This window comes from Amborella trichopoda, chromosome 10, assembly GCF_054954075.1.
Source record: "Amborella trichopoda isolate Santa Cruz 75 chromosome 10, AtrichopodaSantaCruz75HAP2 v2.0, whole genome shotgun sequence".
NCBI classification, from domain to species: domain Eukaryota; kingdom Viridiplantae; phylum Streptophyta; class Magnoliopsida; order Amborellales; family Amborellaceae; genus Amborella; species Amborella trichopoda.
In genome coordinates this window covers 33,827,545-33,842,371 of record NC_142345.1, presented here as the reverse complement: position 1 = coordinate 33,842,371, position 14,827 = coordinate 33,827,545, and the positions used below count along the sequence as shown (strand labels likewise).

The 14,827-nt window shown below is 34.3% G+C and overlaps 1 pseudogene across 1 annotated transcript; it reads left to right on the top strand.

Moving 5' to 3' along the window:
* Window positions 1–8,394: 8,394 nt before the first annotated feature.
* On the top strand, window positions 8,395–10,552 carry LOC148780162 (peptidyl-prolyl cis-trans isomerase 1-like; annotated as a pseudogene). Its single transcript, XR_016042552.1, has 2 exons — window positions 8,395–9,235; window positions 9,956–10,552. The product of XR_016042552.1 is annotated as a peptidyl-prolyl cis-trans isomerase 1-like (transcript).
* Window positions 10,553–14,827: the final 4,275 nt, after the last annotated feature.

The window sequence follows — 14,827 nt, the reverse complement described above, 5'->3', positions numbered from 1 at the left end:
GATCTATAAACACTTGAAAATGGACGGTCTAGATAATGTGTTGCAAGATACATTATTTTTAGGATTCAAAATCTTTTTTTTTTTCGTATTCATACATCCCAATGTCGAGGTGATCAATTAGAATATTTTCTAACGCCAAAACAAAATTTTAGTGGTGTACCTTAGTTCTACATTTTTAAATGAAACCTTACATAAACTTTTTTTTCTTTTCTCAAAGGGATAATGATCCGGTATATCACATATACACCTCACTACAACGTATCTAAATTTTGGAATGTTTCAATATAGAACTCAAAATCTTGAGTCCCATTGTGCTTTTTATTCAATAATTTTTTACGCTTTTACCCTTTCTCGACATCCTACCTCTTAAGCCTCTCCTTCCATGTGGCTAATCTAAAACCTCCCATTTCTAATCGTTTTCAACCCTCTTCTCTTCCTCTCTCGTAACTTCTACTCCTCTCCCCTCTCTCTCATGGAAGTTACATGAGCTCTCCAAAGACCACACGAAAGGTGAGAAGAAAACGCAAGAAATATTGTTTGGAAAGTTGTATATGGCCACGGACAACAAAGTTCACTTCTACTAATAAAAAAATATCAAAAATGCATGAAGAATACAACATATTACAGGCTCTCTCTCAAATTTTAAACTATGGTCTTTCTCTCTCTAGAACATTTAGACTAAAAATTAATCATTTTCTGTTTATTTTTCATTGCACTTCTTATTTTCTCTCTCTACAATATATTCTTTATAAAAAGAACCCAAGAGACTAAAAAACCAAATATTTTCTCTCTATCTTTCATTGCACCTCTTATTTTCTTTCTCTACAAGATATTCTTTATAAAGAGAACCCAAGAGACATTGTAATAGTATAAAAAAAAAAAAAAACTCTTTATAGTAGGATGGTCTATATAGCCATTATGGCCCTTAAGGACCATCACTACTTTTATATCTTTTTAAGCTTCACTTTTCTTATCAGCCACGTCCTTTAGTGGACGTGGGTTATAAACATTACAAGCTTATTATTAATTATTAATGCTCCACCAAGGCGGAGGTGTTTTAAAGAATTTATATAAGACGAAAAGTAAGACGTCGCCCAACAACTCCTTTCTTGCTCTCCCTCTTACAAACGTAGTGAGCTCCTCTCTTTAATCAAATTTTTTATCGAAAGCTGCCTCTCAAATATAATAGGTAAGTGACATCATTGTCTTGAAGAATAATTCATTTTTTTTAAAATGAAATAATTATTTATGTCATTATCACGAATTTTAGGCACAGTAAATTTTATGCTTAAGTGACTTCATTGTCGCGAAAAATAATCTTTTTCATAAAATTGTGATATTTTATCTATGTTATAAATTTTAAATGCTGTAAATTCTTAGAAATAAATTTATTTTTCTTGTTTATTGTTAGAGAATTTTAGATACTATAAAATTATTAGAAATAAATATGATATTTCTGCTTTTAGTAAAATTGTGAAACTTCTTTCTACTGCTTTTTAATATTTAGACATTGTAAAATTCATGTGCAAATGACTGCCTTATTATTTGAAAACTGATATTTTTGCATTTGATTATAGCATTGTATGTGAAATGTTTATTTGCGAATTAACATCCCATAAATTGTGATAATTCTGTATTCTTGGATTTCTATAAGAGTTTTTCTATACATACTATATTGGCAATTATGCTAGAATGTCTTTACGAACTGCTACCTTTCTGAATTTGAGCCCAAAATATTTGACTGGGTATTTTTTAAATGTTATTGAAAGTCACTGTTATTAATGGTTTCAGTGAAATTCATATTAATAATTGCAGTGATATGTTGAGTACATGATATTGCTGCTTTTGAATATTTAAAGAGATTTAAAAATACTTTAAGTGTGCAAGTGGACTCATCCGGTTCGCCGGTGAGGTACAAGTGGACCTATCCAGTACGCCGATAGGGATTTAGTGGACTCATTCGGTACGTCAGTGAGGTATAAGTGGACCTGCATGGATTAAGTGGACCTATCTGTGACGTCGATAAGGATTAAGTGGACCCATCAGGATGCTGATGGGGTATATAGGTGACCTACTTGAGACGCCAGTAGGATATTTTGTGAAATCCTTTGAATTATACACTGCCGTTGAAATGTTATACGCATTTCAATTATTCGAATTATACTTAATTATACATTTTTTAAAGTGAAACTGTGGATGCATTTCTTTTAATAGATCGCCTTTTTGAAAATATTGATATCTTTCAACCATGATTATTTTTAGGATTATGATGATCACTTACTGAGTAGCCAAACTCATCAAACTATGGTAAATATTTTTTTCAGGATAACTGCGGTTTCATTTTGAGTGCTCGTCAGGATCAACTTTGGAAGATATATTAGTTGTGCTTAAACTTTCTTTTATTACTTTGTAAGAATTCGCCATTGTAAATTTGTCATATCAAGAGATGTATATATATTTTGACTATCACATTTCAGGAATATCAATATTGTAAATTCTTGGGGCGTGACAATTATGGTATTAGAGCGATAGGTTTAAGATTCTTAGGAAATTTAAAAAGAACGTACTTAAAATCACATTTACTGTGCAGACCGGGACGAAGTTAAGATCCAGAATAGCTGAAGCTAATATGAAGGAATTCACAAAGCCTTGGAAAATATGATTGCTCTAATGCAATATCAGATGGAAAACAACAATCCACCTAGGCAGTCAGTTACGAGAAATGGTGGGAGTAATATCGAACAATTTAAGAAATTGAACCCATCTTCTTTTAAGGGTGTTGTAAACCCAATGGAAGCCGAGAAATGGATTATGCAATTGGATAAAATATTCAAGGTAATGGAATGTCCTGATGATAAGAAGGTGGCCTTGGCAGTTTTTATGTTGAAGGTGAAGCACAACATTGGTAGTGAATGGCAAAATGAGTATTGGTCAAAGAAAATAAACCCTTGATTTGGGAAGTATTTCTAGAGGCATTTAATGAAAAATATTTTCCAGATTTTATTCGAGACCAAAAAGAAATGAAATTTCTGGAATTAATCCAAGGAAACAGGACAGTAGCACAATACGAGGCTAAGTTTACTGAATTGGCCAGGTTTGCACCACATATGGTTAACAATGAGGTAAAAAAGGTGAAAAAATTTGAAAGAGGTCTCAGACGAGCTATTAGAAGCAGAACAACGGTCTTAAATTTGAGAACTTATGCTGAAATAGTGGATCGAGCCCAAATTGTCGAAAACGATTGCGAAGATTATCAAAAGATGAAAAATCAAAAAAGTCAGGTTATACCCACACCATCTAATCGACAACAGTTTGAAATGGCAAATAAGAAGCCAATGCCCTTGCCACTTCAAAGCCCAATATAACCATGTAAAAAATGTGAGACAAAGCATGGATCGAGCCCTTGTTATTGAAATACTGGAGCCTGTTTTAAATGTAGAAAATTGGTGCACCAGATTAGAGAATGTCCTAGCTTACAGATGCAACAGCTTCCAAAGCAGGGAGAGATAACTAAAAAGCCTCAGATGAAGGGAAAAGTATTTGCGATCACCTAGCAAGACGCTCAGGCTTCAAAATCAGTGATCAAAGGTACTCTTATTATCTTCCAAAAAGTAGCTCATGTTTTGATTGATCCTGGATCTACTCATTCATTTGTGCCACCACACTTTGCATGCCACTTAAACGTAGAACCAGAACAATTAGAATACATTCTAGAGGTAGCCACACCGATGGGAAATTCAATTGACACCAATATAGTATACAAATCCTGTGTAATAAAGATGGAAGAAAAGCAACTGTTGGTTGATTTAATACTCCTAGAAATTCAAGATTTTGATGTAATCTTATGCATGGATTGGCTTTCTGCATACCATGCAAGTATTGATTGTTTGGTTACCTTTAGTATTCCGAATCAACTAGTATTTTACTTCAATGGTATCAAAGAAGACTCCCCATCATATTTAATCTCCTGTATTCGAGCTAATCGCCTCCTTCTAAAAGGGTGTAAAGGCTTTCTTGCCTATATCAAAGAAGATAAGAAGGAAGAGATAAATTTGGATAGCACTCCGATTATCCGAGAATTTCCTGATGTTTTCCCTGAAGAATTGCCAAGATTACTGCTTGACAGGGAAATTGAATTCTCTATTGAATTATTGCCAGGGGTAGCCCCAAATTCTAAGGCACCTTACAAAATGGCACCTGCAGAACTTAAGGAACTTAAACAATAATAAGAAAAATTATTAAATAAAGGTTTTATCAGGCCCAGTGTATCACCTTGGGGTGCTCCGTTTGTTAAAAAAAAAAATGAGACCATGAGATTGTATATCGATTATAAATAGTTGCAACAAGTGACAGTGAAAAATAAGTATCTATTACCTAGAATTGATGATTTATTTGATCAATTACAAGGATCATAAGTGTTTTAAAAAATTGATCTTAGATCTGGATACCATCAGCTTAAGATTAAAAGTAAAGGTGTTCTCAAGACAGCTTTCAAAACAAGGTATGGCCATTATGAATTTTTAGTTATGCCTTTTAGATTAACCAATGCATCAGCTGCATTTATGATTTGATGAATCAGGTCTTTAAGCCCTTTTTGGATAAATTTATTATAGTATTCATCGATGATATTTTAATTTATTCTAAGAATCAGAAGGAACATGAGCAGCATGTAAGAATGGTAATGCAAATATTAAGAGAAAAAAAATTATATGCCAAACTTAGTAAGTGTGAATTTTGGCTTGAACAAGTGACATTTTTAGGACATGTCATATCAAATGAAGGTCTATCAGTTGATCCTTCAAAGGTTGAAGCCGTTGTTAATTGGAAACAACAAAGTAATGTGACTGAAGTTCGAAGTTTTTTTGGGATTGGCAAGATATTATAGAAAATTTGTAGAAAGACTTTCTCGAATCGCAACCCCATTGACTCGATTGATACAGAAGAATGTCAAATTTGAGTGGACAGGTGAATGTGATGAGCATTTTCAAAAACTAAAAGTTCAATTAACTTCAGCACCTATTTTAACTATTCCTGAGGGGAGTAGGGGATTTGTGATTTGTAGTGATGCTTCACATAAAGGCTTGGGCTTTGTATTAATGCAATATAGGAAATTAGTAGCATATGCATCCAGACAGTTGAAAGAATATGAGAAGAAATATCCAATTCATGACTTGGAGCTGGCTGCAATAGTATTCGTTTTGAAAATGTGGATGCATTATCTATATGGTGAGCAATTCGAAATATACACGGATCATAAGAGCTTGAAATACCTCTTCTCCCATAAGGATTTAAATATGCGATAGATAAAATGGGTGGATTTCTTAAAAGATTATAATTATACAATCCATTATCATTCTGGAAAAGCTAACGTTGTGGCCAACGCTCTAAGTAGAAAATCTACATAAGTCTTAGCTCATCTAATGATCCAAGAAATGAGATTGTTAGATGAAATAGTGGATTGGCATCTAGCTCTATCTATTAATGGTGTGGTAAGTATGATTGCCAACATTAAGGCAGAACCCCAATTAATCCAACAGATTCGATCGGTACAAAAGAAAGACCCTCAGCTTATAACAATTGTAGAAGAGGTGAAGCTGGGAAAGAGAGACGAATTCTCTATATGTAGTGAGGATTTACTAAGATTCAAAGGTCGGGTTTGTGTCTCGAATGATGAGAGTGTGAAGAAAGCTATATTGGAAGAAGCACATCACTCTCGTTATACGATACATTTCGAAAGTATCAAAATGTATCAAAACTTGAAGAAAACCTTTTGGTGGAATAATATGAAAAAAGAGGTAGCACTATTTGTGTCTAAGTACCTAACATGCCAGTAAGTAAAAGTTGAACATCAAAGGGCCGCTGGGTTGTTGCAGCCATGCCAGAATGAAATTGGGAGCACATCTCTATGGATTTTGCCTCTGGCTTGCCTAGAACAAATTCAGGACATGATAGCATTTGGGTCATTGTGGACCGGCTGACCAAAGCTGCCCACTTTCTACCTATTCGCATGACTTACACTTTGGATTGACTGGCCCAGTTGTACATTAAGGAAATAGTACGGTTGTATGGAGTTCCAGTAAGTATTGTATCGGACATGGATACTCGGTTTACTTTGAAATTTTGGGCTAGGCTACAGTCGGCCATGGGGCGAGACTCACCTTTAGCACTGCCTTTCACCCCCAAACTGATGGACAATCGGAGAGGACCATCAAAACCTTGGAAGATATGCTGAGGGCCTGTGTCATTGACTTTACAGGAAGCTGGGATGACCATTTACCTTTGATTGAGTTTGCTTATAATAATAGCTTCCAAGCCAGTATTCAGATGGCGCCATATGAATACTCTGTATGGAAGGAAATGCAGGTCACCCATCTGTTGGGATGAGGTTGGTGAAAGAAAGCTTTTGGGGACTAAAATTGTCCAGGTAACCACAGATAAGATAACATTAGTTCGAGAAAGGCTCAGAACAGCTCAGAGTCGAAAATAGAGTTATACCGATAACAGACGGAGAGATCTTGAATTTGAGGAAGGTGATCGAGTTTTCCGAAAGATCTCACCAATAAAAGGCATTATGAGATTCAACAAGAAAGAAAAGTTGAGCCCACGTTACATCGGACCATTTGAAATCCTGAAAAGAATCAGAGGTGTCGCATATAGACTTGCCTTACCACCCGAATTGGCAAACGTCCATAATGTCTTCCATGTATCATCACTGTAAAAATATCAGCCCGACCCATCGCATATCTTGAAATATGAACCTTTACCGATCAGGAAAAACCTATCCTTCATTGAGCAATCAATTTTGATATCGGATAGAAGGGTACAAGTGTTGCGCAACAAGGAGATTCCTTTGGTCCATATATTATGGTAGTACCATTCAAAAGAGGAGTCGACTTGGAAACGAGAAGACGAAATCAGAGAAAAATATCTCTATCTTTTTCAGTAATCAGGTATACAAATTTAGATGACTAAATTTCTTTAAGGGGGGCAGAATGTAATAATCCGTAAAATAATAATAATAATAATAATAATAATAATAATAAGCTCTTTATAGTAGGATGGTCCATATAGGCACTATGGTTCTTAGGGACCATCACTACTTTTATATCTTTTTACCCTTCACTTTTCTTATCATTTGCCACGTCCTTTAGTGGACGTGGGTTGTAAACATTAAAAGCTTATTATTAATGCTACACCTCATGTATGAGGTGGAGGTGTTTTAAAGAATTTAAATAGGACGAAAAGTAAGACGTCGCCTAACAACTCCTTTCTCACTCTCCCTCTTACAAACACAATGAGCTCCTCTCTTTAGACGAATTTTTTATCGAAAGCTGCCTCTCAAATATTATAGGTAAGTGACTTCATTGTCTTGAAGAGTTATTCGCTTTTTTTAAAATGAAATAATTATTTATGTCTATTATCATGAATTTTAGGCACAGTAAATTTTATGCGTAAGTGACCTCATTGTCTCGAAAATAATCTTTTTCATAAAATTGTGATATTTTATCTATATTAGAAATTTTAAATCCTGTAAATTCTTAGAAATAAATTTATTTTTCTTGTTTATTGTTAGAGAATTTTAGATATTTTAGTAAAATTGTGAGATTTCTTTCTACTGTTTTTGAATATTTAAACATTGTAAAATTCATGTGCAAATGACTGCCTTATTATTTGAAAACTGATATTTTTGCATTTGATTATAGCATTGTCTGTGAAATGTTTATTTACGAATTGACATCCCATAAATTGTGATAAATCCATATTCTTGGATTTCTGTAAGAGTTTTTCTATACATACTAGATTGGCAATTATGCTAGAATGTCTTTACGAACTGCTACCTTTCTGAATTTGAGCCCAAAATATTTGACTGGGTATTTTTGAAATGTTATTGAAAGTGACTGTTATTATTGGTTTCAGTGAAATTCATATTAATAATTTCTGTGATATGTTGAGTACATGATATTGTTGCTTTCGAATGTTTAAAGAGATTTAGAAATACTTTAAGTATGCAAGTGGACTCATCTGGTTCGTCGGTGAGGTATAAGTGGACCTATCCATTACGCCGATAGGGATTAAGTGGACTCATCCGCTACGCCGGTGAGGTATAAGTGGACCTGCAAGGATTAAGTGGACCTATCTGAGACGCCGATAGGGATTAAGTGGACTCATCAAAACGCTGATGGGGTATATAGGTGACCTACTTGAGACGCCAGTAGGGTATTTTGTGAAATCCTTTGAATTATGCACTGTCTTTAAAATCCTATAGGATCATTTCTTTATTTAACGTGATCTTTACCATTGTAAATCCCACAAAAAGAAACTACAAAATAAGAAAGAATATATGACCAAAAGGGAATCACCTAGATCCCAAATTTATAAAGGTAACCTCCTTAAAACATGGCTTCACCATATTAATATTCTTTCACTTGGAGACATATTTCCATCCTAACTAGTATACTCTAAAAATTGTTGCCCAGTTACCAATAATCAAGTAAGCACATATTATCAGGATAAATTTTTTGCAATAAAATTATTCCATCTTCTACCAAATTATAGGTTTCAACCTCCTTTAACCATGGCTTCACAACGTTAAGTTGGCTCACCTGCGGCCCAAACCCCGGAAATGCTCTTTCCCTCTCTCAATGGTCTCTCTCTCTCGTAAGGGAGCGAATTTCTTGATAAAGAAAAGTCTTAGCTTTTGAGAGAGACACAATGCGTAACCCTAGGGTCTTCTTTGACATAAAAATCAGTGGTCAACTATCTGGTCGCATCGTAATGGAGCTCTACGCCGACTTTGTTCCTCGCACCACTAAGAATTTCAGAGCTTTGTGCAACGGTGAAAAGGGCACGGGCCATTCCGGTACACCGCTCTATTACAAGGGATCAAAGATTCACTTTGTAGTCCCTGGTCTCTTCTTTCAGGTAGTGATATCACCTGCAATACTGGAAGTGGCAGAGAATCCATCCTCCTACTTTCCTGATGAAGTGGCGGAGAATCCATCTATGGCTCCCACTTTCCTGATGAGAACTTCATCAGAACGTAGTCCGGGCCTGGTGTTTTGTCAATGGCGAGTAGATTCCAAGGTTTGATGGCAAGTATGTGGTCTTTAGTAATGTTGTTGAGGGAATGGATGCTGTTAAGGGCGTTGAGATGGTGGGATCCGAATCAGGATGGCCCTCAAAGCCCGTTGTGATCGCCAATTGTGGTGAAGTCCTTGACTAAAGCACGATTGTGGTGAGCTTTCTTGGTTTTTGTGGTGGAATTAGGGTTTATGTTTTTTTTTTTTTTTTTGAAAGTGGGATCAGGGTATATGCTTTTGTAAGGGTACATCTTTTATATTTTGTTTTACTTCGTGATAGGAAAAATGTTGGTTTAAAAAAATTTCCAAGAAAGGTTAACCCCTAAGACGGGTTTACCTTTTTTGGGCATGAGTACCTTGTCGATGGGCTTCTCATGCCCACTAGATTTTTCTTGTGGGTCTAGTAGCTCCTTGTATTTTTCCACATTGGGTTAATGCCTAAGATAGGGAATGGCTTCTTAGTGGGGTTGTGCGACCTTGTCGTGGATGTCAAAGCTTCCTTTCAAAAATTTGATCTCCTTGTGTCTGGTCTAATACAATATCTGGATTAGTTGATTGAGTTGTCTCCTCCATTGTGGCTTTTTTTGGTTTTCCTTATTACTTTCGCTTTGTCTTTTTTCAATTGTCCTTCTCATTATCCTTTTCTTTCCTACCTCTCTCCCACCTTTCTTTTATAACCTCCTTTACTGTGCTGGTTGGCCATAAGTCCCCACTTGGATGCTGTCCATTGTTAAACCGGTCATCGGTCGGTTTACCGGTTCGGTCGGTTAAACCGCTTTCAAACCCATGTTTGGTTAACCATTTCGATTCGATTTTGCGAACACTAATGCTGCCATACCTTTGTCGCTTTTCTTTTGGGCCCGTCACAAGTGTAGATTGGTGGGATGGAAGTTTTGGTGTGAAGTTTGGGACGAGTGGAGGAGGTCAAAGAGCTCGATGTCTAAAGAAGTTGCCTTGAGTGGTACTATTGGGTCCAGGTAGTTGGTGATGTACGGACCTTTGGGGGTGAGTGATGTTTGTATATTTGTTAGTATTGTATTTCTTTATTTCGTCCTCTTGTAATTGTGGAGCCTTGCTACTCTAAACTTAATGGAATTATTGTTAACATTGTCGAAAAAAAGAAAATGGATGTTTAAGGTTTCTTTTGTATATTGATATTGGACGGTTAGGTTTCACGGTTCATTAGGTTTTTATGATTTTTTTCCAACTTTGATACTTTTGATCGGTATTATGGTATAATGTAGTGGTTAATTTTGTATGAAAAATTGTTTCGTGTGGGCTAGAGCACATTTCTACAATATGTGGTCCCAAGGTATAAAGCATTCTTCTTAAAGATGGATGTAAATAGGTGGTCCATCTAAAAACAATTGAACAATTGAAACTAATGGTCCAAATGTTTCTTTAACGGAATTATTATTTCTAATTTTCAAAATTTATTTAATTTTTTATATTCATGATCTCCATGTTATAAATTACATTTTCGTAAAAATTAAATCCAAAAATCCATCTCAAAAATAGATTTCTAAGAGGTGACGCTCATTTCTACATGGACTTATAGAAACCGTATCCATTGTGTATTTCCTAACTATTATGGTATAATATAGTTGTTAATTTTTTTTAAAAAAAAACCCCTTTCCCTCTCAAAGCTGCCTCTCTCTACAATTGGTGTTTTCCCCATCCCTTGAGTTGAGAAATGGAGATCCCCCATGGATTTCATGGTTGTTCTCATGGCTTTTGTCATGCTTTCGGGTGCTTATGCAGCTGGTGCCCATTGTTCAAGTCATGTCTCAGATGCCCCTAACTGCTGATTCGTTGATAGCCTTCATCTAAGCTTTTTTTTTAGCTGAGATGCCATGAATTCCATTATTTGGGGTTTGGATCATTGGCTTTTTCTATTTTTTTTTATCTCTCCATTTTTTTCATGTCTAGAAGGTGGGATTTGACAAAGACACTGTTTTGGGTACAAAATGTCACCGTGCAAATCCTGTCATCTCTACCTATTACTTCTCCTATGGCATATTATTTCTCTTATAACAGTAATTGAAATCACTTATAATTAGACATAATATCCTATATACATGCTAAATTAAAGGGAAAATTACAAATAACACGGAGACTAGACTTTTTATGTAAGTTATCCCAACCAAAATCTTTTTCTCATTTGTTTTCCCCAAAATATACTTTTTTAGCAAATATCCCCAAGTAAATAAAAATACATTTTTTTTTTTTTTATGAAAATACCATTCATACATAAAAATTTAATTTTGGCCGGATATTCATATGGGCTTACATGGGGTGGGCTTACGTAGGCTGCCAGACCGCTCTTTAACATTGTCGAACTCTGTTAAACTAAAAAAAGTGTCAGATTGCTCTTTGACATTGCTGTACCACACTTTGGGTCTGTTGCCAAACCGCATGGGCCTATTGCCGGACTGCATGGGCTTATTTGTCGAACCGCTCTTTGGCAGTGTCGGACTGTATGGGTTTATTGTTGAACCACTCTTTAGCAGTGCCGGACCGCCTGGGCCTATTGCTTGACTGTTATTTGTCAGTGTTGGACTGCCACTGCTATTTACTGGACCGATATTACACTGCCGAACCACCCTAAGAGTATGTCGGACTGCCTTTTTGTGGGAAAGAAGAGAGAGATGCGAGGGTAAAAATAAGAGAGGATAGTTTAGACTCTTTGTTTTGGGTTTGAGGGCATTTGCTAAGAAGGTATATTTTCGAGTAAAAAGTGAAAAAAACATTTGATTGGGGTAACTTGAATAGAAAGTCTAATCTTAAGACCTAAATTATACATGGTGGAAATGTAAGGAGAGGGGCTTTTATGTTGAACCTTGAACGGAGCAAAAAGGGGTTTTAGATGTGTGGCGCGTAAAGAGAGTGAGAGCAGTAAACTTAAAGAGAGAGATGGGGCCAAAGGAATTTTACCAAAAAAAAAAAAAAAAGGAAAATTGTCATACACCATACACATGACCATTCTTTTTTTTAAAATGACCAAATTACTCTTATCGGATTTTCAAGATCCAAAATTGTCTTTCGTGTTAATTGGTCAGTTTGGTCGGTTTCAATCAAGTCGATATCTCAAAATTTAGAAATCGTAGAGATATATAATAAATGGGAATGTTATATAAATAAATCTTGGTATGCTTGTTTAAAATATTTTTAATTTTCTTAGTGAAAATGTATAATCTTGAACTAATAAATTTAAGAAACAGGAAGCACATAAATACTAAATAAATTTTGAAATTTATATTTACAAAGAACCAAAAAAAAAAAAAAAGAAGGGGGAACTTTTGTTGGAAAGGGAACACTTTAAAATTTGTAGTAAATAGAACATTCTTATTTTAGAGAAACCTACCCATATAACCCATTTGAAGATTGTAATTATAAAATCCCCTTAATTTTTGTATATTAAACTCATGTCCCTTGTGTTCAATATTTATTTTTTATTTCAACTTTACCCCTAACTTAGGAGATTGAATATCCCAAGTCACGTATGACTTCGCATTTTCAATATCCGCAGTCATAGCTTTCTTTTTTTAAAGCCGGTTTTTTTGTAATTTTAAGCCATTTTTAGGGGAAAAAAATCACTTATGAAGTTGAAAATCCGACATCACTCTTGACTCCAAATTTTTAATATCCAAAGTTGCATTGCAATTGAAATTTTCATGCAACCTCAGATAATCAAAATATGAAGTCAAGTGTGAATTTGAATTTTTCAATATCGAAAATGTAAAATCACTTAAAGGGAAAAAAAAAAAAAAAGATGACTAATAACATCGGATTTTCACTCTTCGACGTGAGGGTAAAATTGAAAAAAGAAAAAAAAAGAAGAAGAAGAAGAAGAAGAAGAGGAAGAAAAAGAAGAAAAAGACAGACAAAAACGATACGTAAGTAATATAGGATTTCCATAATTTCAATATTTAAATAGGATATAATGTAAATTTCTCTTTATTTTAAATCTCTAAAAGATTGGAATAAAAATTCAATAATTCAAATATTTGGAAAATAATTGTAATTAAAAATATGAGAATAATTAAACATATAAATTTATTAAAGTAATTAGAAAAATAAAGTCAATGTGGTTTGCATTATCTATTTTTGTATAAATCAGAAGACTTTTTATGAAACATCTTAAGATTCATTATGAAAATTTTAGAATTTCATAATGAAAAACTTAGAATTTCATAATAAAGTAGTTTTTAAATCAGGGAAATTTTGTTGGAAAATGTATTTTTATACTTCAATATTTATTAAAAATATGGAAAATAAGTAGACTGAAATTTTAAAGCATTGAGAACTGGAAATTATGAATATAAACTACTTCACAATTGATTTTCAATTAAAAATTATCCATTATATTATATCAATAGTTCTTATGGTAATATTGTATCCCAAAAAATATACATGGTAGAGAATGGACTAAATTTATTCCTTTATTCTATTTCATTTTGCTTGGGGGTTCTTGGACATATGATAATTGATGCATAATTCTATTACGATGAGCAATAAATACTTTCTTAGCAAGCTCACCACCTCCATCATATAGAAAAACTTGAATTCTTTTATCAAATCATATTTTCACTATATGATGAAATTTCACAAATACGGAGAAAATTTTAGATTTTTGTTTCGCTACATAAAATTAGTACCTCTGATTAGATAAAATTGGATCAAGGCCCTAGAAGTCCAAATGAATCTTGAAAAGATATTCAATAAAGGCTTCATCAATACCAGAAAATGGGAGCTTAAAAATTCTCTCCCATTTGACAACTAGCACAAATAAAATGAGATTTTTTCTATACATCAACATTAATCAACTGTTTAGATTCTACGCAATGAACAATTTTATTTTGAGATGTCTTGCACCTTTGATGCCATACATCTTCTTATGTTCTGTTGTTCCAATTAGAGAAGAAGGCTTGCTTTATTTCATCAAGTGCATAAAATCCTCCCTTTTTAATCTCATTAGTCAGAGTTTTCTCTATACTCATTTCCTTAATAAAAAAGTCATTTGATGAGAACTAAAAAATGTAAGGAAAATCTGTTATAAACTAACTAATGTATAACATATTCTTTTTCATTTCAAGCACCAAAAGAATATTAAAATATTAAAATTTTCATACATGTGAAATAGTTGTATCATCAACAAAATATTCAAATATTTTGTATCATCAACATGTGAAATAGTTGTTATTCACCGTTCCCAACTATGATTGTATCCACACTAATATAGAAATGAAGGTTGCCATCGATCTTCTATCATATGAGTTGAGGCGCCAGTATTTGGGAATCATTCCAAATCTTGTGAATAAGCTATAGCCACTACAGCAATGCCTGAGGTATCTCTTCTGCTTGATACAATCAATGCCAACACTTTTATATAGTAGGTCGTCAGAGATAAGGGTTGTGCATGGGAATCTTGGAAAAGCATCGATTCATCGTTGTATGGGAGGTGCACCATCACTTTCATGGTTAGTTTGTCTAGTGTACACTATGTCCCTCGTTGTTGTTTTGACCTCTCTAAACAAATCCTCATCACTTAAGAGCTGAAAGACTGCTTACCACCTGAGGCCTGTATGCCTACCTCTGTAATTCCTATTACCTCTCCAGTTTGAAATTCTTTGTTGCCCAACAATGACCATATTCTGATTTGGGTATGAGTACTCTTCTGAGGCACTAGGATGATTTCTAATCTCGTGGCGCTATAATCTCTAGAGGCTTAAACATACTTGTAGCAA